This window comes from Macaca nemestrina, chromosome 1 (assembly GCF_043159975.1).
Source record: "Macaca nemestrina isolate mMacNem1 chromosome 1, mMacNem.hap1, whole genome shotgun sequence".
Taxonomy (NCBI): Eukaryota; Metazoa; Chordata; class Mammalia; order Primates; family Cercopithecidae; genus Macaca; species Macaca nemestrina.
Window position 1 is genome coordinate 186,669,446 of NC_092125.1, and position 26,751 is coordinate 186,696,196.

Below are 26,751 nucleotides of genomic sequence, written 5' to 3' on the forward strand. Positions count from 1 at the left end.
TGTTTTGGTACCAGTACCATGAAATAATATTGTATTGTATGTATATGGGACATTCTGTGTACCCATTTGTCCGTTGATGGACATTTGAGTTCTTTCTTACATCTGTTGTGAATAATGGTGCCATGAACATTCGCTCACAAGTATCTGTTCAAATCCCTGTTTTCAATTCTTTTAGTTATATAGCCAGGATATACAGGGTATATATATATATATAGCCTGGATACTATGGTACTTGTGCTTTTATCTTTTTCGGGAACCACAAATCTGCTTTCCAAATTGATATGCCAATTTATGTTCACCAGCAATTTGTAAGAGTTCCAATTTTTCCACATCCTGTTAAATATTTGTTATTTTCTACTAAAAATAATTTCAGACTTCCTAAAGGGTATGAAGTGGCATCTCATTGTGGGTTTCATTTCCATTTCCATAATGATTAATGAAGTTGAGCATCTTTTCAGGTGCTTATTGACCATTTGCATATATTCTTTACAGAAGTGTCTATTGAAGTCCTTTGCTGATTGTTGAATGGGGTTGTAGTATTTTGGTGTTGAGTGTTGGGAGTTCTTCATATATTCTCATTTGGATTGTGAATACATTCTTCCATTCTGTAGGCTGTCTTTTAGCTTTTCTATCCTTTTTTTTACTTTATATATGGTGTAGGTAAGGGTCTACCTTCATTATTTTACAAGTGGATATTCAGTGTCCCCCTCCTTGTCCACCTTCCTCTCTCCTTGGTCATGCTCCAGTCTCCATCTCTCCCATCCAAATGAGGCTTTCACTTTTATTCTTCACCTCTCTCTTTTCACCCAGGTACTAGGGGTAGTCATGAGAGTGAGTGCCCAGTGCCTTGTGCTCTGTGAGCATGGCCGGCATTAGCCCTTGTGTACCACCTAATTCTGGGGGATCTGCTAAGCATCGTGTTCAGGAGGTTCCCAACTCACTATCCTGGCCCAATCCTTCCTCTCCCTCTAACCAGAGCTGATCACTGACTGTTCAGATTTTCCCTTTTCTGCCCCTTCTCAGAGCATGGCTGAACTATCCTGGTAACCCAGGAGCCCAGAAGGCTTGGAGGGAGGTCCTGGCTGCAGGCACCAACTGGGAGAGAAGCCCATCAGGGTACATCAGAATGAGATGTCACATCTCAGGCAGAGGAAGATCTGTCTATGGCATCCAGGGCCCTGGGCTGGGAATGGGGAGGAGTTGAAGGGACACCTGTGCTCAGATCCAGCAAGAGAAGCAAGGTCTGGATTGAGAGAGTCTGGTGCAAACAGGGCCACCAACCCAGTGAAGCTGGTGGAAGTGCATAGAGGCCAGGTGGTGAAGCAGAGCTGAGGGTTAGGAACACCAGCATTCAGGCAGTTGCCAAGTATGAACCGGGTTAAGGATGCTCCTGCTCCCTCAGGGTAGCCAGTCAGAGAGGCAGGGGACTACTGAGAGGTTGTGCTATGGGGAGGAGGGCTTGGAGTCTGACAACCTCTTTGCCTACCTGGGCTCCTCCTAGTGCTTGCTGAACAACTGTGTACTCTGTGAGCCTCCTCAGGAGCATGCAGGTCTCATATATGAGGGACGTTGACAGGTGCCTGGTCATGTGGTTGGGATGGCTGCCTCCTCAGTCTCATTTGAGCTGTGAAAAGCTGGGTGCCAGAAGCCCTCATGCTAGACCAGCCCTCTGAGGCTTTCCTGCTAAGCTCACTGCAGCCCCACTATGGCTGGGATTGTGTCATTGATCAAACTCTTGTTGGAAATTTCATCCCCAGTGTGACACCATTTGGAGATGCATCATAGTGAGGAGGTGTTTGGATCATGGGGATGGATCCTTCATAAATAAATTATTGTCCCCAGCCGGGCATGGTGGCTCATGTCTGTAATCCCAGCACTTTGGGAGGCTGAGGCAGGTATACCACCTGAGGTCAGGAGTTAGAGACCAGTCTGACCTACATGGAGAAACCCCGTCCCTACTAAATATACAAAATTAGCCAGGTGTGGTGTGGTGGCACATGCCTATAATCCCAGCTACTTGGGAGGCTGAGGCAGGAGAATCACTTGAACCCAGAAGGTGGAGGTTGTGGTGAGCCGAGATCATGCCATTGCACTCCAGCTTGGGCAACAAGAGTGAAACTCCATCTCAGAAAATGATAATAATAATAAAATAAATAAATAAATTACTGTCCCCTTCCTGCTTTGCAGGTGTGAGTGAGTTCTCACTCTAGGTGGGATGGTTGTATTCCCAGGAGAGTGGCTCCTGAAAACAGTGCGGCTTTCTTGGTGTCTCTTTCTTGTTTCCTCTCTCACCACGTGATCTGTGTGCATGGCTGCTTCTCATTCTTTCTATCATGGGTGAAAGCAGCATGAGGACTACACCAGATTCAGCTGCCAAATCTTGGGCCCTCCAGCCGTCAGAATCAGGAGCCAAAGAAATTTGTAAATTACCCAGCCTCAGGTACTCTGTTATAGGAAAACAAAGCACACTAAGATAGGTCCTTAGCTCAGCCCTGCTCTGATTCATCTCATATGAGGAAAGCTAAATCTTGAATGGAATAGAGGTCTGGAATCTTTCCCCTATAGATGTGAGCTTCTCCCTCTGATCTCCTGGAGAAAAATCCTTTATCTAAACTGCCAAGAAAGCCTCAGGAGCTGGGTATGGTGTGGGCATCATGGGTCACAGGCATGCAATTGTATGAAGCAGGGTAAGCTGGGTTAATCCCTTCTGGGGTCCTTACACCACAGGGAAGATATCAACTCTCTTTTTCCTCCTCTGAAGAGACTTGTCTCCACTATATTTCCTCCCCCTTGGTGTCTTCTCTCCTGTCTCTCTCCTTTGAAGGAAATGCAGACACATACACCTTGTGCACTTTATTCCATAGAAGAGTGAAGACAGAGGGGTTCTGTGAATAGCAATCAGATTGCCAGCTACCTTACAAGACAAATGTAGATGAACATATAGAATGACAATCAGACAAGAACTGTGCTAGGCTGAATCAAGACCCTAGATGATGTCCACATCCTAATACATGGAATCCATTATCATGTGATGGCATATATCAAAATGGACTTTGAAGTAGTAAGCAATGGATTTTGAGTTGGTGAAATTATTCTGGATTATCTGAATGAACTAGATGGAACCACAAAAGTCCTTACTAGAAGGAAAGAGATGTGAGGACAGTAAGAGAGAGAAAGAGATTTGAAATGCTGTTGGCTTCAAAGACGGAGAGGGGCCAATACCAAGGAAAAAAAAGGCAGCTCTGGAACTGAAAGAGTAAGGGGTAAGACTCTTCCCTAGACCCCTGGAAAGGGGTTGACCCTGTCTGCAACTTGTTTTCATCCAGTGAAACCCATTTCTGACTTTGACTTACTGAACTATAAGATAATACATTTCTATTATTTAAAATTACTAAAGTGTAGTAGTTTATTTCAGCAGCAATAGAAAATGCCTACATGGTACAGACAAGCAGACAGGAGATAGACAGGTGTAGTGGCAGACAGGCTGGAGGGCAGGCAGAAGACTGGGTGTTGGATGGAAAGCCAATGATGTAGGTGGGTAGGAGATAGATAGACAAGCACGTAGGGAGCCTGGAGAAAGGTGAATGAGAAATGGGAAGACAGACTGGAAGACAGAAATAGGACAGCAAACAGGTGAGAAGAAGGGCACGTGGCCAGATAGAAAGCAGGATGTGGGCAGACAGGCAGGGGACAGCAGCAGAGGTCAGGAAGAGAGGATGGCAGGTGAAGGCCCTCAGAGCTGGCCCTTGTCCCCACAGGGGTTAGGGAGCTTCCTGAGATTCAGGTGAATCCCACTGCTGGACTTCAACACAACTCGTGGTATGGGGATGGGGATCCTGGTGGGATCAGGCAGCAGCTCAAAGCAGAGCAGGGTCAGGGCCGTGGCCACCTTCAGCTAGTTCATGGCAAATTGTTTCCCGATGCAGTTCCTGGGCCAGGCAGAGACAATGAATTGAAAAATGGCCTCAGGCCCTATTGTGAGCTAGGCAGGCTTTGATCTCTGAGCTCCACCCTTGAACTGGGGATTTAGGGTCTTCCTCTATGTGCCCAGCCCCAAAATCCTTTCCCTAAAGCCCACATGCCCCTCTACCCAGGCCTCGATTCACTCTTTTCCTTGACTTTAGACAGAGTCTGCCAATCTTCCAGGGCTAGCTCCTAATTCCTGTCTCTGCTCTGAGCAGGCCTGTAACCCTCTGTCAGGAGGTCCAGGGCTCTAAGGCAGAGTTTAATTACATGAATTGTCATAGAGTTAATCAATGGTTTGTTCACTCTTCCACAGACAGTGTGTGGTTCCCCAGTATACAGCCCAGTTCAGGTCCCTGTAAGGTAGGGGAGGCACACTCTCCAGTGCTCTCCATGTAGGGGTACACAGAGACCTGGATTCTTAGAGAGAGACCCAGATGGGTGGGAGAGGGGAGTCAGATGGGTAGTGGGAAGGCTTCCTGGGAGGACACTAGGTAGGTGGCCCTCGACTGTTACCCCACCTTCCTCCTACTCCATGGTCCAGGCTTACCCATCTGCCTACCAGCACCTGTAGCCTTCTAATTGTACTCCAGAAATGTCCCTCCTTGTTGTCCCTCAGTCTTCTCACCTGGACTTTCTGGGTCCCTGCTTGCCCTTCCTCCACACTGAAGCCACAGACCAGCTCAGATTGTCCCACACTCCTCAAAGAGGGGACAGCATCCCAGGTAGCAGCCAAGCCCTCCATAGCTGTTGCCTCACCCAACTCTTACCAGGAGCCTGGACCATGGACATCCAGCCCACGTCCTAGCCCTGTTCATGTGGAGATGGCTGGGAGCATCCTCACTCCACCTATGCCTGCCACATCCTCAAGGCTAAGGCCAGGACCCAGCTGCCTCTCACTCCCTGCCAACTGTGCCTCTCCCACCTCAAGCCCCCAGTTGGCATCTGTGCTCCATCCATAAACAGTCCAGTGCCTAGGACAGTGCCAGAAACAGGAACACTCAATGAGTCACTTGTGGGGAAAAGAAAGATCAGACTGTTACTGTGTCTATGTAGAAAGTAGATATAAGAGACTCCATTTTGTTCTGTACTAAGAACAATTCTTCTGCCTTGAGATGCTGTTAATCTGTAACCCTACCCCCAACCCTGTGCTTGCAAAGACATGTGCTGTGGTGACTCAAGGTTTAATGGATTTGGGGCTATGCAGGATGCGCTTTGTTAAACAAGTGCCTGAAGGCAGTATGCTTGGTAAAAGTCATCACCATTCTCTAATCTCAAGTACCCAGGGACACAAACACTGTGGAAGGCCTCAGGGACCTCTGCCTAGGAAAGCTAGGTATTGTCCAAGGTTTCTCCCCATGTGATAGTCTGAAATATGGCCTCATGGGAAGGGAAAGACCTGACTGTCCCCCAGCCTGACACCCATAAAGGGTATGTGCTGAGGAGGATTAGTAAAAGAGGAAGGCCTCTTTGCAGTTGAGATAGAGGAAGGCATCTGTCTCCTGCCCGTCCCTGGGTAATGGAATGTCTCAATGTAAAACCCAATTGTATGTTCTATTTACTGAGATAGGAGAAAACCACCTTAGGGCTGGATGGAGGGGAGACATGCTAGCGCTAGCGGCAATGCTGCTCTTTAATGCACGGAAATGTTTATGGAGATGTTTGCATACATGCATATCAAAGCACAGCACTTTTCCTTAAACTTATTCATGACACAGAGATCTTTATTCATATGTCTTCCTGCTTACCCTCTCCCTACTATTACCCTGTTGTCCTGCCACTTCCCCCTCCCTCTCTGAGATGGTAAAGATAATGATCAATAAATACTGAGGGAACTGAGAGACCGGTGCTGGTGCGGGTCCTCCATATGCTGAGAGCCGGTCCCCTGGGCCCACTTGTCTTTCTCTATACTTTGTCTCTGTGTCTCTTTCTTTTCCCAAGTCTCTCCTTCCACCTGACAAGAAATGCCCACAGGTGTGGAGGGGCAGGCCAGTCCTTCAGTCACTCAGTGACTGAATAAGTGAAAGGATGGATGAGGGAGTGATGTGTGCCTGGAGCATACAATGTGTTTCTACATAACAACACATTTTTGTTCTTGACTATGAACTCCTAGAGGCAGGGACAGTACCTTTTTCCTGTTTTCCCATCATGCTGCACAGGGCCTAACCCACAGAGGTAGGCTTAATAAATACTTATATATTTGAATGAAGTTAATTAAGTTTAAAAAGAATAAAATAGAATGAAATACACTGAGAGAAAATATTAGTTCTGGACTAGAAATGGAGCTTGGGGATGCTCTCCTGTCCTCTAGTGGCAGCAACATGATTAAGAGCCACTGTTTAGGAGGAAGCTGGCATCCTGGGATAAAACAGTGCTGGAGAAGGACTTTCTGGAACATCTGCTTAACAACCATTGTGTGAAAGTGGACTCACCATTGGGAGAATTCACATAATTACTCATTTAGAAAAACTATGTTTCTACTAACAATTTACTTAGTTCTTGGCATTTGCTTTTCAAACGATGTTTCCTGTAGCCCTGAGGATTTCCACAGCAGTTATTTTGGAGTGCATATGTCCAACTCAGCAACTATTTCAAGTGTGTTTCATAATCCACACACATAAGTCTTCAAATGTTATTTGTCATATACTGAAAGGAGGGTTTTCCTCAAAGGCAGTTTATTGTTCTCATTTTCATGTGTTTGTCAACATTTTGCTATGTGGCCTATGGGATCGTGGCATAGAGAACCCACTGCACAAAAACAATGTTGCCAAATGGGAAAGGAGACACAAATATGTGAACACTATAACACAGTGGACATTTGTTGGACAAGACAGCAAAATATTTGAGACAATGCATATGGGTATAAAACTTTCTGCAAAGGGTTGTTTTAACCGTTCACTTTTTTGGCTTGTAAGGGAGGACTAGCAAGGCACCTTAATTCTAAATATATGCAAATATTTCAGTTTTTTCACATAACACACGGGTGAATTAAGTAGAAATGGTAGTGTGCTGCAATGGCAATATGTAGGGGAGAGAGAAATTGACTTTAATATCTCTGAAAATTGAGAAATGCTAATATATACAATTTAATTGACTGAACAAGTCTAATATTGAAAATTCATGCTCCTCAAATGAGGAAAACACCAGAATACATGAAAGTTCAGAACACACACACTCAGTGAATTTTGGCTGGACATTGGAAAAAGCAGAGGGAGTGAGGTCGCCATCCTGTGCCCTGAAATGCCGTCTTCCTTTTGTACACAGACACATCAGCGTCAGACTTCCTTCCCACAAACACCAGCATCCAAAGGTGTAGGTGAAGATGGCACATATGAATTAGGGAGCCATAAGCATCAGCTGTGTGCCCAGAGCCTCCCCCTGTTTCTCAACCTCCACCTCCACCTCCATTACCAGCATTATGGCGCCTCACCTCGATCCTCCTGAGAAGGGCAGGAAAGCATGGCTGTGTCAAGCAGAACCCGATACAAAGCGGGAAGGGTCAAACTCCTGCAGAGAGAGCACCAGGGCAGGACAGATAAGAGTCCAACCTCTGTTATCTACCCATAAGGAGACAGGATCCCCTGAGCAGGAGAATGTGTTGGGCCTGAGAGATCATCCTCCTCCAAGGCCTTCTTACCTCTGGGTTTGACCACATCTTTGGGTTGTGGTGAAGGCCACAAATGGAAAGAGTGACTTTCAATCCTGTGGGGAGGGTGTGGAAGAGAGAGAGAAGATGGATCATATCCATGAGGTGGCCTGGTGCCTCACGCAGCAGGGGACAAGTTTTGCCTCAAATAATCACTTTGAGCAGGATGATACAGGGGTGCTGAACTTGGTTAAGCATGTGAGCTCAAAGGATGAGTAGAAAACCATGAATCCAGGAATAAGCAGCAAGAAAGCATTGGTGTTTTACTGTTTGTAGTAAGTGCACTGCGAACCTACCTTCATCAAATGCCTCCAAGGGCCACTGGAGAATATACATGAACCCACTCAATACCCACAACAATGATCCAAGGAAGACATTCCTTTATTCCCAAATTTCAGAGGAGCTACCTCAGTCTCAGAGGCTGATTGTCTTGCCTGTGGTCACACAGCTAGAATATGACAAGACTGAGACCAGACCCAATGGGGGTTGAGCCTTGGTGGATTCTGTCCACTGTAGTGGTCTCAAATATGGTCATCAGTGGCTCTGTGTCATCAATCTGAGGGCTCCTCAAAAGCTGGACAACAGCTGACCCATGACTTATGATTCCTGATCTCCCTCATTTGCCTTAACCCGATCAGGAAAGAACCACATCTCCCTGTGCCTGTGTCTGATTCTTTCTAGCCCTCCACATCTCATGGGATAGAATTTTAGGGCTTTTGTTCCCAAGGCCACATGCAGAGGCTAACATTTATTTATCAGACTTTTGGTGGTTCAAGCTCTTTGCCAGGCATTTCAAATTCTTCATCCTAACTATAAAATATGTTTCATTTTTTGACAAGGAAAGGGAGGCTCAGAGAGGTTTGCAATTGCTGAAGCACAGGTGCATTCCTGACCCTCCACATCTCCCTGTGGAGAGCTTAGGTGAGTGGATGGGGGAAGTTCGTACCTTTGGGCAAGGAGCGCCCATCAGGGAAGGTGATGGGGGTGCTGAGCTCTCTGCCAATGCCTGGCACCAGTGGGTGGAGTCTGAGCACCTCCTTGATGCCCATGGTGGTGTAGGGCATCTTGTCCAGGCAGTCCCTGAAACAAAGTCCATCCTGAACATCAGCAGGGCCTGGGAAGACCAGGTGAATCCACCCTACAGAGAGAGCATGACTCCTGCATCTCTTGAACCCTCACTCACCAGGTGATGGAGGCTCCATCCCCCAGGAAGCTCTGGATCTCCTCCTGGCACCTCTGCTGAACCTTGGGGTGTGTGGTCAGAGCATAGAGGATCCAGGAGATGCCACTGGCTGTGGTGTCATGGCCTCCAAACATAAATGTGTCTGCCTCAGAACGGAGGTCCTTGTCTGACAAGCTGCTCTCATTCTCCATCTGGGGAGGCCGAGGTAAGAGTGCAGGGTTAGTCTCTTGCTCTGTGCTTTGGGAAAAGCCTCTGGCCTCTCCTACACACACTCACTTTGGCCAAGAGAAGGATGTCCAGGAAATCCAAGTGCCTCTTCCTCCTGACCTTCTCCAGCTCCCCCTCCTCTTTCAGGTGAGCCTTCCTCAGTTGGATCGCTCGATCTGTTCCAGAACAGTGGTTACTATACAGAGCCGAGAGTGTCAGCAGCCCCCAGGAGGCCCAGCGGTTCACCTGCCCCCATGTGGGTGCCCTGTAGACCTCAGCATGAGTGTGGGTGTGGATGCATGTTCAGGAGTAAAAATTCTAGTGCTGTGTGAGGCAGGGCAGGCCTCCCTGCAATGGCACAACCCACGGGGCTGCTGCTTGAATGCTGCTTGGATGGGGTCTCAGGTAACCATCCCCATGTGGGGACACAGGGAAATGCCTGCACAGTGCCTGCCCCTAACATCTCAGCTCCCAGCCCCCGCTTTATGGAAATCTCCGTCATGGGTGTGTCCCAGTTTCTGCAGGGGCCACAGGGGGCCTGGCTGTGTGTGATGAGTCAGGGCAGCCTCTTTTAGCTGTGCCTGTTGAAGGGAGGAGACAAGAAGAGGAATGGACAAGCTGGCAGGCACGGTGGTTCCAGCAGCTAGTAGGGGTCAGGCTGTAGATAGTGTCATTCTGATGAAAGACATTGCTCGTGCGGGAAACAGCTTTTTAAGGTCCCCAATGGCCTGGATGTAGGATTGGATATCCCTGAGGGAAAGGATTCAGAAGAGACCAAAGTCAAAGGGGCCTCTGGTTTGGAGGCAATGTGGAATCTGGATGGAGATAGCTTCAAACACGGGACAGGCATCACTGAGGCACTTGTTTCTTCTGTCTTAGAGCTCTGTGATCCTGAGGTTTTTATAAGATATTGTGAACAGCCAGGGTCTACCTGTGCTAGGGATAAGGAATCCTTAGCTGAAGCATGGTTTGGTCTGGTCTGGGATTAGAGCTTTGTCATAGGCTGAGTCTTTCTTCCTGTGGAGGTGAGCCCACAAACTGCCCCACCTGCCTCTCAGGTATGTCCATGCAGTTGATAAGAATATGAATCCCACAGCTGGAGAGTTATCACTGACCGGTCCAGCTGGATGTTGAGGGCACACTTCATGATGGTGTCCAGGGTCATCAAGGAGACGTGCTGAAAGACCTCCAGAGGGGAGTCCTGGCCAATGAGCTCTTCCCATTTGTCCTGTAGTGGGAGAGGGCATGGACCTTCTTAATTCCCCAGAAGTCTTTTGCTAATAGGGCTTGGCTTTTCCCTTTATCTCCAGATATCATGGTTGGGATCCCTCATTTTAAGAGCAGATGTAGTGCTGATATTCGTATTGTGAATCAATATGTGTAAACCAATACCTAGTTTTCAAAGTTTTAATGCAGCATTAACCATGTTTGCTCACAATAGCCTGAAGTAAGTTTTGTATTCTTAGATTCAGTTATACCCTATAGTTGGCTGGAAACATTTTTTGTTGTTGTTTATGAATAAATAATAGGAGTACTCTTCAGTGTTCTGAAAACTGAGCTTGTTCGGAGAGACTGATTGCATCTCAACTTTAGGGGGACAAGTGTCAAAACAAAAGGAAGTCTAAAAGGCCCATATACATGGTAAAACCCCTTCTCTACTAAAAATACAAAAATTGGCTGGGCATAGTGGCGGGCACCTGTAGTCCCAGCTACTTGGGAGGCTGAGGCAGGAGAATGGGGTGAACCTGGAAGGCGGAGTTTGCAGAGAGCCGAGATTGCGCCACCACACTCCAGCCTGGATGACAAGCGAGACTACGCGTCTCAAAAAAAAAAAAAGTCTCATATAGGTGCCTAATGGAGGCACATCAGGGACTTCAATTAATTTTCATTCGTGAAATATTTGCTGAGCACAGTTGAGTGAGAAATCAGAGTCTGGAAAGGAGAGAAGGGTATGGCAGCTCTGGCTCTGAGAATGAAGAGTTGGTGTCCCTTTCACTGCATGCACGGCTCAAATCCATGCAGAAAGCTCTGGGTCCCAGGCCAGAGCCTCAGTGAGTGACATCCTGGCCTGTCCATCCTGACACTGGAGATGACATTGTCAAGGCCATCAGGGGTAGGGTGTCCTGATGTCCATCAGATTGACCATCTCTCCAGTCCCCTGCGCTGAAGATTTCAAAGTGGGAGGCAGAATTTATCCACTGTGATCCTCATTGCCTGTGACAATGAGCAAAGTGTGGATGCAACTTGATGCCTGGGTGCTCTGCTATCACATCACTTTTGGGGAACCCTACTCTCACAGTAATGGTCTGAGTGTGTTATTCTGTTTGGCTGTGTCTATGGCTGTCTGTGGGACACAGAGTTGAGAGTGAAATTGGTGAGAGTGCATGCTGTGATTGGATGTCTGGAGGGGAGAAAGATGGACTCACCAGTATCATGTGTATGGAGTCTGCCATGAGCCCCATGTAGGACTTCAAGATGTCATAATGGAATGCTGGGGTCAGCATCCGCCAGTGCTGGTGCCACTTCTGCCCATTCAGCAGGGACAAACCGTACCCTGGGCCAAGAGATGGGTGTGTGTATGTGTGTTGGGGAGAGGCGGGCTGAAAGGGATCTCTTGGGAAGGAGACAAGGTGGTTTCTGAGGGGAGAAAACCTAGAAGGTACTTCGTGGGCTATGGCAGGGAAAGCAGGTGCATTTCAGGTATGGGAATGTCCTAATCGGGCTGATACATCCCTGAGATTAGGACAGTTGTGAGATGAAGTTTGGAAAGAGTTGTGGGCAGGTGTTAAATAAATATCAGGCTGAGGATGTCTGGAGAGAACTGAGAAGTGAAGTGGAAGAAGCTGAGCCTGAGGAGGGCTCACACCAGCATTAGGACAGGGTGAGGGTCTTGTTAAAAGAAGGGACATGAAACTGGATTAGGGATGGGTCATGACAGTGGTGGCCCCTCACCTTTTGTTCTCTGTGAGCCAAAGAGTTTGCTCTTGGCAAATCTAACTGGGGAGCAGATGGGGAACTGGGGAGCGGTCCTAGTTTACATGTACATACCAATCCAGGGAGCCAGGAATCTGCAGTTTTCTGGAATTTTGGAGTCTGAGAGATAAGACAAGGCTTTACAGGAAACTGGGAGCTACTACTACTAAATTTGGCATCCCCAGAGGCAGCTGTGGTTCAGACCACGGGCTTCTATCAGTTGATAATGTCTGTGTGTTGGCAGTTTGACCTGTGTCATTTCCCATTTTGCCTCCTGTCCCTTTCCATGTCTGCCATGAAGATCAATGTGGGCTCAGGAAGTCAGATTCAGTGTTCCAGCAGCAGAACACCCACAGATCTAGGAAGGAGTTGGTAAGAAACATAGGCAATGTCCTCCAGGCCAGAGGGTAAGACAGAGCCATTGGTGGTGGCTTAGTCTACCAGTGACCCAGGACTGGAAGGAGTTATAGTTACCAAATCCGTGTCATAATTCATTGATGAGTGAAAATGAGAATAAGAACCAAAATCTCAAAATTATAGATCAACACCAGTACCATATGCATATACCCACATATCTATGAGACATGTGGCAATGTACATTTCAGATTAACTCTATTAGCTTAAAACAGCAAGAAAGAAAAGGAAAAACAGCAAATTTACCCCCACACAGTTGTTTTAAACATTCAATACTCAGTAAATACTTCTGGCTGTAGCCTAGACTGTGGGCTTTGTGGATGGTTGGAACAGGGTTTAGACATTAACGTTTGAACTGCCACTTTCTACTGGGTTTTTACAGACCCAGGGGCATGTATCAGCAGGGAAGAGCTGATGCAGTCAGGATGAAGTTTCAATCTCACTTGATGTCCCCAGAATCACCTTCATGTAGTCAGGGTCATAGAGCTGGACACGAACTTTGCCTCCCCATAGACAATGAGGACAGGCACTTGGGAATGTCTCCACCCATTTTTGAGTCTGTTGTAGCTCTTGGTCCTGTTGGAACTATCAACGAGAGTAGACAGATGAATGCTTTCATTTAGTTGTAGTCTTTGCAGTGGGAGCGAAGGGCAGGACAACCACAGAGACCATGTAGTTCTGGAGGTACCAGTACAAGTTAGGAATTTGGAACTGTTTCTGATGACCTGGGCTCTGATCCAGATTCTTGTTCTCTCCCCAAGACTTGACCTAAGGTCAGATTCTGTCTCTCTGCTGTGTAGAGCTATGGGCACAATACTGCCTGCAGAAACTTCAGTCGGTTATTGTTTCCACATTGTGTAAAATCTCTGGAAGTCATAAATACAACAATTTCCATGGACAATGTGCATAACTTGTATCACCCAGTAAGCAGATTTGCAAAATAATTTAGTATATTTACAGAATAAAATGAATTAATGTAAACATTTTAAATTACACAATAATTTTATATAATCATATTCATTATATTTTCAGTATTAATCTAGCATATATGGTAAGCATGTGTTAAGATAAAACAGTGATCAAAGGATTGTTCAGGGGGGTGCTGAAGATGGCTGAATAGGAACAGCTCCAGCCTCCAGCTCCCAGCATGAGCGACACAGAAGCTGGGTGATTTCTGCATTTTCAACTAAGGTATTGGATTCATCTCACTGGGGCGTGTCGAACAGTTGGTGCTGGTGAGTGGGTGCAGCCCAACCAGTGAGAGCTGAAGCACAGCGAGGCATCACCTCACCTGGGAAGTGCAAGGGGGAAGGAAATTCCTTTTCCTAGCCAAGGGAAACTCAGACACACAACACTTGGAAAATCGGGTAACTCCCACCCTAATACTGTGCTTTACCAAGGGTCTTAGCAAAAGGCACACCAGGAGATTATATCCCAAGCCTGGCCTGGAGGGTCCCACGCCCACAGAGCCTCCCTCATTGCTAGCACAGCAGTCTGAGATCTAACTGCAAGGCAGCAGCAAGGCTGGGGGAGGGGCATCCACCGTTGCTAAAGCTTAAGTAGGTAAACAAAGCTGCCGGGAAGCTCAAACTGGGTGGAGCCCACCACATCTCAAGGAGGCCTGCCTGTCTTTGTAGACTCTACCTCTGGGGACAGGGCATAGCTAAACAAAAAGCAGCAGAAACCTCTGCATATGTAAATGTCCCTGTCTGACAGCTTTGAAGAGAGCAGTGGTTCTCCTAGCACAGAGCTTGAGATCTGAGAATGGGCAGACTGCCTGCTCAAGTGAGTCCCTGATCCCTGAGTAGCCTAACTGGGAGACATCCCCCACTAGGTGCAGACTGACACCTCATACCTCACATGGCTGGGTACACCTCTGAGACAAAGCTTCCAGAGCAAGAATCAGACAGCAACACTTGCTGTTCAGCAATATTCTATCTTCTGCAGCCTCCACTGCTGATACCCAGGCAAGCACGGTCTGGAGTGGACCTCAAGCAAACTCCAACAAACCTGCAGCTGAGGGTCCTGACTATTAGAAGGAAAACTAACAAACAGAAAGGACACCCACACCAAAACCCCATCAGTACGTCACCATCATCAAAGACCAAAGGCAGATAAAACCACAAAGATGGGGAAAAAGCGGTGCAGAAAGGCTGGAAATTCAAAAAATCAGAGCGCATCTCCCCCTCCAAAGGAACGCAGCTTATTGCCAGCAATGGAACAAAGCTGGACGGAGAATGACTTTGACGAGTTGAGAGAAGGCTTCAGTTGATCAAACTTCTCAGAGCTAAAGGGGGAACTATGTACCCAGTGCAAAGAAACTAAAAACTTTGAAAAAAGAATGGAAGAATGGATAACTAGAATAACCAATGCAGAGAAGTCCATAAACGAACTGATAGAGATGAAAACCATGACACGAGAACTACGTGACAAATGCACAAGCTTCAGTTACCGACTTGATCAACTGGAGGAAAGAGTATCAGTGATTGAAGAGCAAATGAACGAAATGAAGTGAGAAGAGAAGTTTAGAGAAAAAAGAGTAAAAACAAATGAACAAAGCTTCCAAGAAATATGGGATCATGTGAAAAGTCCAAATCTATGTCTGATTGGTGTGCCTGAAAGTGACGGGGAGAATGGAACCAAGTTGGAAAACACTCTGCAGAATATTATCAAGGAGAACTTCTCCAACCTAGCAAAGCAGGCCAACATTCAAATTCAGGAAATACAGAGAATGCCACAAAGATACTCCTCAAGAAGAGCAACTCCAAGACACATAATTGTCAGATTCACCAAAGTTGAAATGAAGGAAAAAATGTTAAGGGCAGCCAGAGAGAAAGGTAGGTTTACCCACAAAGGGAAGCCCATCAGACTAACAGCAGATCTCTCCGCAGAAACTCTCCAAGTCAGAAGAGAGTGGGGGCCAATATTCAACATTCTTAAAGAAAAGAATTTTCAACCCAGAATTTCATATCCAGCCAAACTAAGTTTCATAAATGAAGGAGAAAAAAAATCCTTTACAGATAAGCAAGTGCTGAGAGATCTTGTCACCACCAGGCCCGCCCTACAAGAGATCCTGAAGGAAGCACTGAACATGGAAAGGAACAACTGGTACCTGCCATTGCAAAAACATGCCAAAATGTAAAGACCATCAAAGCTAGGAAGACACTGCATCAACTAGCGAGCAAAATAACCAGCTAATATCATAATGACAGGATCAAGTTCACACGTAACAATATTAACCTTAAATGTAAATGGACTAAATGGCCCAATTAAAAGACACAGACTGGCAAACTGGATAAAGAGTCAAGACCCATCAGTTTGCTGTATTCAGGAGACCCACTTCACATGCAGAGACATACATAGACTCAAAATAAAGGGATGGAGGAAGATCTACCAAGCAAATGGAAAACAAAAAAAAAAAAGGGGCTGCAATCCTAGTCTCTGATAAAACAGACTTTAACCAACAAAGATCAAAAGAGACAAAGAAGGCCATTACATAATGGTAAAGGGATCAATCCAACAAGAAGAGCTAACTATCCTAAATATATATGCACCCAATACAGGAGCACCCAGATGCATAAAGCAAGTCCTTAGAGACTTACAAAGAAACTTTGACTCCCATACAATAATAATGGGAGACTTTAACACCCCACTGTCAACATTAGACAGATCAAAGAGACAGAAAGTTAACAAGGATATCCAGGAATTGAACTCAACTCTGCACCAAGCAGACCTAATAGACATCTGTAAAACTCTCCACCCCAAATCAACAGAACATACATTCTTCTCAGCACCACATTGCACTTATTCCAAAATTGACCACATAGTTGGAAGTAAAGCACTTCTCAGCAAATGTAGAAGAATAGAAATTATAACAAACTGTCTCTCAGACCACAGTGCAATCAAACGAGAACTCAGGACTAAGGAGCTCAATGAAAACTGCTCCACTACATGGAAATGGCACAACCTGCTCCTGAATGACTACTGGGTGCATAATGAAATGAAGGCAGAAATAAAGATGTTCTTTGAAACCAATGAGAAAACAGATACAACATATCAGAATCTCTGGGACACATTTAAAGCAGTGTGTAGAGTGAAATTTCTAGCACTAAATGCCCACAAGAGAAAGCAGGAAAGATCGAAAATAGACACCCCAACATCACAATTAAAAGAACTAGAGAAGCAAGAGCAAACACATTCAAAAGCTAGCAGAAGGCAAGAAATAACTAAGATCAGAGCAGAACTGAAGGAGATAGAGACACAAAAGTGCCTTCAAACAATCATTGAATCCAGGAGCTGGTTTTTTGAAAAGATCAACAAAATTGATAGACCGCTAGCAAGACTAATAAAGAAGAAAAGAGAGAAGAATCAAATAGACGCAATAAAAATTGATAAAGTGATATCACCACCAACCCCACAGAAATACAATCTACTATCAGAGAATACTATAAACACCTCTACACAAATAAACTAGAAAACCTAGAAGACATGGATAAATTCCTGGACACGTACACTCTCCCAAGACTAAACCAGGAAGAAGTTGAATCCCTGAGCAGACCAATAGCAGGCTCTGAAATAGAGGCAATAATTAATAGCCTATCGACCAAAAAAGTCCAGGACCAGATGGATTCACAGACAAATTCTACCAGAGGTATAAGGAGGAGCTGGTACCATTCCTTCTGAAACTATTCCAATCAATAGAAAAAGAGGGAATCCTCCTTAACTCATTTTATGAGGCCAACATCATCCTGATAGTAAAGCCTAGCAGAGACACAACAAAAAGAGAGAATTTTAGACCAATATCCCTGATGAACATTGATGCAAAAATCTTCAATAAAATACTGTCAAACTGAATCCAGCAGCACATCAAAAAGCTTATCCACCATGATCAAGTGGGCTTCATCTCTGGAATGCAAGGCTGGTTCAACATATGCAAATCAATAAACGTAATCCAGCATATAAACAGAACCAAAGACAAAAACAACATGATTATCTCAATAGATGCAGAAAAGGCCTTTGACAAAATTCAACAACCTTCATGCTAAAAACGCTCAATAAATTCGGCATTGATGGAATGTATCCCAAAATAATAAGAGCTATTTATGACAAACCCACAGCCAATATCATACTGAATGGGCAAAACCTGGAAGCATTCCCTTTGAAAACTGGCACAAGACAGGGATGCCCTCTCTCACCACTCCTATTCAACATAGTCTTGGAAGTTCTGGCTAGGGCAATCAGGCAAGAGAAAGAAATAAAGGGTATTCAATTCGGAAAAGAAGAAGTCAAATTGTCCCTGTTTGCAGATGACATGATTGTATATTTAGAAAACCCCATGGTCTCAGCCCAAAATCTCCTTAAACTGATAAGCAACTTCAGCAAAGTCTCAGGATGCAAAATCAATGTGCAGAAATCACAAGCATTTTAATACAGCAATAACAGACAAACAGAGAGCCAAATCATAAATGAACTCTCATTCACAATTGCTTCAAAGAGAATAAAATACCTAGGAATCCAACTTACAAGGGATGTGAAGGACCTCTTCAAGGAGAACCACAAACCACTGCTCAGTGAAATAAAACAGGACAGAAACAAATGGAACAACATACCATGCTCATGGATAGGAAGAATAAATATTGTGAAAATGGCCATACTGCCTAAGGTAATTTATAGATTCAATGCCATCCCCGTTAAGCTACCAATGACTTTCTTCATATAATTGGAAAAAACTGCTTTAAAGTTCATATGGAACCAAAAAACAGCCCGCATTGCCAAGACAATCCTAAGCCAAAAGAACAAAACTGGAGGCATCACCCTACCTGACTTCAAACTATACTACAAGGCTATAGTAACCAAAACAGCATGGGACTGGTACCAAAACAGACATGTAGACCAATGGAACAGAACAGAGCCCTCAGAAATAATACCACACATCTACAGCCATCTGATCTTTGACAAATCTGACAAAAACAAGAAATGGGGAAAGGATTCCCTATTTATTAAATAGTGCTGGGAAAATTGGCTAGCCATAAGTAGAAAGCTGAAACTGGATCCTTTACTTACTCCTTATACAAAAATTAATTCAAGATGGATTAGAGACTGAAATGTTAGACTTAAAACCATAAAAACCTTAGAAGATAACCTAGGTAATACCATTCAGGACATAGGCATGGGCAAGAGCTTCATATCTAAAACACCAAAAGCAATGGCAACAAAAGCCAAAATTGACAAATGGAAAGAAAATTTTTGCAATCTACTCATCTGACAAAGGGCTAATATCCAGAACCTACAAAGAACTCAATCAAATTTACAAGAAAAAAACAAACAACCCCATCAAAAAGTGGGCAAAGGACATGAACAGGCAATTCTCAAAAGAAGACATTTATGCAGCTAACAGACACATGAAAAAATGCTCATCATCACTCGCCATCAGAGAAATGCAAATCAAAACCACAATGAGATACCATCTCACACCAGTTAGAATGGCAATCATTAAAAAGTCAAGAAACAACAGGTGCTGGAGAAGATGTGGAGAAATAGGAAGTTTTACACTGTTGGTGGGACTGTAAACTAGTTCAACCGCTGTGGAAAACAGTGTGGCGATTCCTCAAGGATCTAGAACTAGAAATACCATTTGACCCAGCCATCCCATTACTGGGTATATACCCAAAGGATTATAAATCATGCTGCCATAAAGACACACGAACATGTGTGTTTATTGGGGCACTATTCACAATAGCAAAGATTTGGAACCAATCCAAATGCCCATTAATTATAGACTGGATTAAGAAAATGTGGCACATATACACCATGGAATACTATGCAGCCATAAAACAGGATGAGTTCATGTCCTTTGTAGGGACATGGATGATGCTGGAAACCATTATTCTGAGTAAACTATCGCAAGGAGAGAAAACCAAACACCACATGTTCTCACTCATAGGTGGGAACTGAACAACGAGAACACTTAGACACAGGGTGGGGAACATCACACACTGGGGCCTGTCGTAGGGTGGGAGGAGCAGGGAGGGATAGTATTAGGAGAAATACGTAAGGTAAATGAGTTAATGGGTGCAGCACACCAACATGGCCCATGTATACATATGTAACGAACCTGCAGGCTGTGCACATGTACCCTAGAACTTAAAATATAATAATAATAAAAAAAAAACTATCGATATTAAAAAAAAAAAAACCAGACTGGAAAAATAAAAAGGTGTGGCATAGATGTGAAATAATACACATGCCATCCCTTTGCAACAGCACCCAAGAGCCCACTGAACCAGGGACCAGGGTTTTTTTAGCTTATTTGTCCTTATTTGTGCAATGAGGCTTATACTGTCCTGCATTTCACAGAGTGGTCTGGAGGACTGAAGGATAAAATATATATAAAAGTGACATAGTAGGTAAGCTCTTATAGTTTCCACTTCCTGGTACTTGGGAGTGAATGTTTGAAAAATTACAAGTCTAAGAATCAGTTTGCCCAAAGTCCCATTGTCTCTAACAAAAAATAAAGTCCTTTGCTTAGTCTTCCTAGTTAACTTGTTTCTATACATTTAAACATTTTTTTCCTACATTTTGTTGTTGTTGTTCTGTATCAGCACATAAGTAAGTAGTCACCAGCTCTCAGTTTCATTCTAGGGGAAAGGGCACCATGCCATCTTCTCAATGGTAGGTTGTTGTGGCTGGTTCACTCAGAGTTTGTTGTTGGTGGTGTTTGTTTATTTTTAAAGTGAAAGCAAGTTTATTGGGAAGGTAAAGGAATAAAGAATGGCTACTGAATAGACAGAGCAGCCCCAAGAGCTGCTGGTTGCCATAAATTTTGGCAAATTTATGACTCACTATATAAGTCTGTATAATGTCAAAAAGTGGTAGGGGAGAGGTCTTAGGATGCATTGCAGGCACGATACGATACAGAAGACAGACTTCAGGAGCCACATATGACTAAGGTCAAGTTATTTCATTTCTCAGCCTTCAACTTGCTCACTTGTAAAGTGAAAATAGTGAGGCCTACTTGAGAGAACGGAGATAGCATATGTAAGATGCCTGGCACATAGTAAGAGTTCAGGGTTATTTGATATTATTATTATTATTCCAGATAAGAGTCTAACTTGGCAGAAGGTGATGTGTTGGTTACACCATAAATTACGTTACTTACGTGATGTTCAAACAATATTATTATTTTTGAAATATGCCCAAGTTGGACAAATATGAGAATTGCTTAAGGCATTTGACTTACTATTAAGTCAGTCAATTGTTTAACTTATTATCCAAAATAGCAATTTATTTAATTTGATATTAAGCAAATAAACTCTTTCATCAGATGGGGAAGGTTAAGTTTAAATGACTTTAGTTGACCTCAATATGCTCTTTTTTTTTTTTTTTTTTCTGAGATGGAGTCTTGCTCTGTCAACCAGGCTGGAGTGCAGTGGCACAATCTCAGTTCACTGCACTCTCTGCCTCCCAGGTTCAAGCAATTCTCCTGCCTCAGCCTCCCAAGTAGCTGGGATTACAGGCACCTGTCCCCATGTCTGGCTAATTTTTGTATTTTTAGTAGAGATGGGGTTTCGCCAAGTTGGCCAGGCTGGTCTCAAACTCCTGACCTCAGGTGATCTGCCCACCTCGGCCTCCCAAAGTGCTGGGATTACAAGTGTGAGCCACTCCACCAGGCCCTCAATGTACTCTTAAATTTAATAATTTTGAGTTGGCCTATTTATATTTAATAAGGAAAATAGATACTGCATATTAACATTGTAAAATTAAATAGTATTAGTATCATTCAAAACTGTCTATGACTGGAGATTTTTAATGGGATTTTATGCGATTTGCATTTTGTGTTATACTGTGTTGTGGCTTAAAGTACTACAAAATATGAAACTCTACGTCTGCCCCAACCTTTTCTTCTTCCTCCTACCTTCAAAGCCAGTGACTGCACTCTGAATCCCAACCTCACTTACTAGGAATTGGGGGTGAGGTTGGGATAGGAAATAGAGAGAGGAAGAGAGACTTTAACCTTCTTTCACTCTCAAATCCCTGAGATCCCCATCCAGAAGCATTCCAACTCTCCTTTCACAGTCAAACTCTTCAAAGTGGTTGACACTTCTCCACAGCTCCTTACTTCCCTCCTAATTTCTTCTCAACCCACTTTATTTTGATTTCTGTTTCTATCATTTCAACACCTCTTCCCAAGTTTACAACTGACTTCCATGATATGAATTCCAATAAACACATTTTAAACTTTGTCTTTGTTTTGTAACTCATCATTCATCTTTCGTTTCAAGTGTCTCAGCCTCTCTCTTTGTATCTCACACTGGATGATCCTGGTTTCCTTCACACCTCTCTGCTTGCCTCTTTTCCGTCTCCTCTAGAGGTTCACACTTCTCCACCCAACATTTTAAAAACTGGGTGGAGAAGTATGAGCCTTCAGAGGAGATGAAACAGAGTAACACTGTTGGATACATTTAAGGTTTCACTGCCCTGTCCTTCAAAGGAACTGGAAAGACCAGCACAGGTGGTATAGCTCACAGGTCACATGGAGAAAGGAAAGGTGACCTTGGAATTCTCAGTCTGGAGAGAAGGAGGTTAGGGGTAGCCTTTTTTTGTTTTTTGTTTTTACTTTTGGACTTCATTTCCTTATCTGTATGATAGGACTAGATCCAGATAACCCATGTGGGTCTGTGCAGTTGTAGCATGAATCCGTTTTACCATAACACTGCTTTCCATATCTATCTGTCCTCTCCACCAGATTGTGTGTTGGCCTACCTTTGATACATTTTTGTATCCTGGTATTTCCCAGCATTGGCAGAGGGACAGTGCAACACAGTGAGAGTAAGAACTGGCTCTGTGCTTCCTTACTGAAACTTTCCATTCTCTTACTTCCAGGCTGTTGACTGGAGAAAATGATGGAACCATGTGCCAGTGGCCTTTTGCATGGAACTTATTATGTAAATTCTACTGGTTCCAAAGTCTTTTAACAGCTTGCTTGTCAATGCCCCCAGCAATAACCATAGCAGCTGTTCTGAATCCCTGCCCCTGCCATGGCAGAAGAGGCCTTAGGATTCTCTAAAAAAACCTCAGGTTATCCAGCATCGGAGATATAATCTGCCTGTTTCCTCCTCCCATTCTTTCTCTTATGATTATGTGTTTGTGTTCCCAGTTGAATCCCTTCAAAACCAAAACTACTGTGTTAATTAGGGGCAGAATGAAGTGATCACTTTCCAACCTTGATGCTTCCATAAAAATATCTAGGACTACTCAGGAGGCTGAGGTGGGAGGATTGCTTGAGCCCAAGAGGTCAAGGCTTTAATAAGCTGTGATAGCACCCCTGTACTCCAACCTGGGTGACACAACAAGACAGTCTAAAAAAAAATAGCTAGGACTGACCATCTATGAAGTTTCTGTGCCTCCTCCCTTCTGGCTCATCCATTCTATTCAATGCCCCATTCATCCCCTTCAGCCTCCCCGGCCATGTGTTTTTTCTCTCTTACTGCCCCTCTCAGAACCTTCCATCCTTCCTATTAGTGCTACCTCCATGAGGAACAAGCACCAGGCTCACTCTCTTGAGAATAACCATTATTTGACTTTACTCATTTTCTATTTACCAACCTTCCCACCCTCTAGCTTAAAACTTATTCTCTTAATAGACAAAACTCTTGACCTGGGATATCTCCATTTCTTCATTGCCCACTTGCTTTGTAGGTCATTGCTCTACATTTCTCACCCTGCTGTTTCTTCAACCTCCCTCACCCCTGGTATGTCTCCTTAGTTCAAGTGAAATAAATGTTTATAAAACATTTATTGTGTGCCCAGCTCAAAGACGGGCACCAGGCAGAATTCAAGAAATAAAAACAAAAAACAAAAAACAACAAAAAAAAACGTTTAAACCATCATGGTGTTTTAAAGACTAATTAGGAAGATAAGCTGAATATGCAAAGAGATAAGGTAGAAAGCTGTACAGGATTTTTTTTTAAATTTTTTTTTTGAGACAGTCTCACTCTGTCACCCAGGTTGGAGTGCAGTGGCACAACCTCGGCTCACTGCAAGCTCTGCCTCCAGGGTTCATGCCATTCTCCTGCCTCAGCCTCCTGATTAGCTAGGACTACAGGTGCCCGCCACCACGCCCGGCTGATTTTTTGTATTTTTAGTAGAGATGGGGTTTCACCATGTTAGCCAGAATGGTCTTGATCTCCTGACCTCGTGATCCACCCGCCTTGTCCTCCCAAAGTGCTGGGATTACAGGCGTGAGCCTCTGGCCACATGGTAGGTGTATGTATTTATGGGGTACATGAGATGTTTTGACATGGGCGTGCAATGCATAATAATCATATCATGTAAATTGAATTTATTGTGTTACAAATAATCCAATTATATCCTTTTGTTATTTTTAAAAGTACAATTAAATTGTTATTGACTACAGTCACCCTGTTATGCCATTAAATACTAGGTCTTATTCATTCTTCCTATTTTTTTGTTCCCCTACACCCCCAACTGGTAATCATCCTTCTATTCTCTATCTCCATGTGTTCCATTGTTTTGATTTTTAGATCCCACAAGTAAGTGGGAACATGTGATGTTTGTCTTTCTGTGCCTGACTTATTTCACTTAACATAATGATGTCCAGTTCTATCCACATTGTTGCAAATGACAGGATCTCATTCTTTTTTATGGCTGAATAGTACTCCATTGTGTATTTACACCACATTTTCTTTATCCATTCATCTGTTAATGGACCCTTAGGTTGCTTCCAAATTTTCGCTATTGCAAATAGTGCTGCAACAAACATGGGAGTGCAGATATCTCTTTGATATACTGATTTCCTTTCTTTGGGGTATATATCCAGCAGTAGAATTGCTGGATCATATGGTAGCTCTATTTTTAGTTTTTTGAAGAATCTCCAAACCGTTCTCCTAGAATTTCTGACTGTGGAATGAATGACAAATGAAAACAGGGTGAAGTATCAAATGAGAAGCATAAAAACCAAGGCTTTATTTGTTCATGAAATAGATTCCTGTAGGCTGGTGGTTAAAGAAATATATGAGAAACAGACAAAAAGTGTTTTTGAGGAACACTTTGAGAAGAGCAAAAGACATATAGGGCAGGGGATGGTGATGGGGGTGGGATTGGGGAAGATAGATTCTTCTTGCCTTTCCTGTCTCAGTGAACAGAAACTGTGAAAGGAAAATATCCTGGGCCCCCAAAGCACTAAGCTAAAGGGAAAATTCAAGCTGCGAACTGTTTAGAGCAAACCTGCCACCCAATATATTCAATGTCATCCCTCTGCTCAGTGAGATAAATGCGTATCTGATTGCCCTCTTCTGAAAGGCTAATCAGAAACTCAAATGAATGCAACCACTTGTCTCTCACCTACCTGTGACAATCTGGAAAGTTGTCCCGCCTTTCCAGATTGAGCCAATGTTCAATTTTAGATATGTTGATTGATGTCCCGTGTCTCACTAAAATGTATAAAACCAAGCTGTGCTCTGACGACCTTGGGCACATGTCATCAGTACCTCCTGAGGCTGTGTCATGGGTGCGCATCCTCAACCTCGGCAAAATAAACTTTCTAAATTAACTGTGACCTGTCTCAAATGTTGGGGGTTCACATAACATAGGGATTGTCCTAGACTTTCCTACTATGCCTACATCCAGTCATCAACTCCCATCAAAAACACACCCCAATGTCTCTCTCATTCGTTCTTGCTTGTTTGTACCACTGTCCCTGGACCAAATTGAGGGTCAGGCTGCTTATTCTTGTGGCCCAATAATGAGATGCAGATGAACTGAGGAGGAAGAGAGTTTTTATTTCTGTAACTTGTTACAGGGAGAAGGCCTAGGAAATATCACCAGAAAAACTCAAAATTACAAAGATTTTTCAGAGCTTATATGCCTTCTATAGAACTCTTGGTGGGCTTTTGTTACATTCCAGCCTTTGTATAAGGGCACTGGCTCTATCAGTTTTTAATATGTAACTTAACCAGTCAGTGCTGAAAGAGTTGTTACAGAGGCCTATGTTAGTAAGATCTGACTTGCCACAATCTCCACTGTCAATTTCTGCATGATTTCTATCATGTTTGTATATTTAGTCATCATGAGAATTTCAGTGAGATGGGGTGTAGTAATCTTTCTGGCTACATCCTGCTGAGAGGGAGTCAACATTATGGAGCGCTGAATGCAGCACTGGAGTGGAAGAGGTTGACCTGTTCCCAGTAGTACTCCCTGTTTCAGGGGCTTAGAGGCAATACCTGCTGAAACATAACAATATGCAAGAGCAACACATATAAATAGGTTGCTGCTGTTTTCTTCTGAAGTTTAAGTTTAAGTAGTCTTCAGTCTGCAGGGCTTTAATAAAGCAAGGTTTAGGTTTCAGTGACTTCCAGTTAGGAAAAATGGGGAAAAAGGAAAAAATTGAAAACATTATTTTAGAGACTTGTAGCCAGAAAAATCAGAATTCAACCCAAACTGTAGAAAATAACAAAAACTGAAAAACATTAGACAAGACTAGAATCTAATAACAAGTGCACTATAGTTTTGAAACATAATTTTCCTCTTTCCAGTCTCCCATTTTTACTAAAAACAAATCATGGTAAGGCTGGTTTGTTTTATTGTACTTGACCTGGTTATTTGTATAAAGTGCAGAAAGAAGAATTATTTTTTTCACATAAGCTCTTTTGAAATTGGCTTCGATGGAACTCTGTTCCATACAAGGAATCTTAGATAAGACTTTTTTAGCACCAAGCTGTGCTGTTGATTTGTACCCTTAAATACCTATGAGTTGAGTAAATTTCTCTCCTTTTGGGGTTCCAAGATAACTTGGAACCTGTCAGAAAGTGACATTCTTTACTTACCACAGGTCAGAAACCCAGTACAGGGACTGTGGAGACAAGGTATGAGGCATTTCCTCTAGGGAATTTTATTGACTTTACAAGTCAAATTTGATTTCTTAAAGGAAAGCAGGCTATTATAGTCAAAGCCTTGGTAAAATAACTAGTTTCTCCAATTGTGTCTGTTGCAAAAGAAAACAGATTCTTATTGCCCTTATGCAAATAACTATAATTAAGAATATTCACAAATGGTTTTCAGATTCTGGAGAAATCAAGTAGAGAGAAACAAATATGTTCCAAATTTTGCTCATAGTAGTATACTTAGTATACTTTGCTTAATTGTTAAAAGCTGTTCATAGCTCAAAAGAAAAGTTTCCTTGACTCGGAAAAGGAAAACAAAAGATCAACAACATTTTAAGCAAAAAGTCAAAAAGATCACTTCAGTTTTTTATTAGTTTATGCAGTTAATTCTTGTTCTGCTTGATATCAATGAATATTTTATTTCTTCAAGAGTTCTGAACATTTTTCCTCTATTCAGATGTTAC

At 43.5% G+C, this 26,751-nt stretch overlaps 1 pseudogene; it reads right to left on the reverse strand.

Moving 5' to 3' along the window:
• Positions 1-2,355: 2,355 nt before the first annotated feature.
• CYP4A43P (cytochrome P450 family 4 subfamily A member 43, pseudogene) overlaps positions 2,356-26,751 on the reverse strand; it is a 79,297-nt pseudogene continuing 54,901 nt past the window's right edge.